Source organism: Carlito syrichta, unplaced genomic scaffold (genome assembly GCF_000164805.1).
Source record: "Carlito syrichta isolate Samal-C Ts95f unplaced genomic scaffold, Tarsius_syrichta-2.0.1 Scaffold304360, whole genome shotgun sequence".
Classification (NCBI taxonomy): Eukaryota; Metazoa; Chordata; class Mammalia; order Primates; family Tarsiidae; genus Carlito; species Carlito syrichta.
The window spans coordinates 368,587-369,058 of record NW_007248456.1 but is presented as its reverse complement, the minus strand read 5'-3'; positions in this window follow the sequence as shown (position 1 = coordinate 369,058).

Genomic DNA, 472 nt, shown 5'->3' with positions numbered 1-472 from the left:
CTGCATGTGATCAGCCAGTTTTCCCAGCACCATTTACTGAATAGGTTCTCCTCTCCTCAGTGGTTGTTTATCAAAGATGAGTTGGTTGAGAAATTTGCTTCCGGAATCTCTCTCTTGTTCCATTGCTCCATATGCCTGTTCTTGTACCAATACCAGGCTGTTTTGATTACTGTAGCCTTATAGTAAAGTTTAAAGTCTGAAAGTGTGATCACTCTGCTTTGTTTCTTTTACTAAGGGTTGTTTTGGCCATTTGTGGTCATTTATGTTTCCATATGAATTTCTATATTGTCATTTCCAGGTCTGAGAAGAATGATGTTGGTAACTTAATGAGTATCGTGTTGAATCTGTAGATTGCCTTTAGTAGGATGAATGTTTTAACAATGTTGATTCTTCCTATCCATGAGTATGGAATATTTTTCCATTTGTTTGTGTCTTCTTGGATTTCTTTGAGTGGTGTTTTGTAGTTCTCATT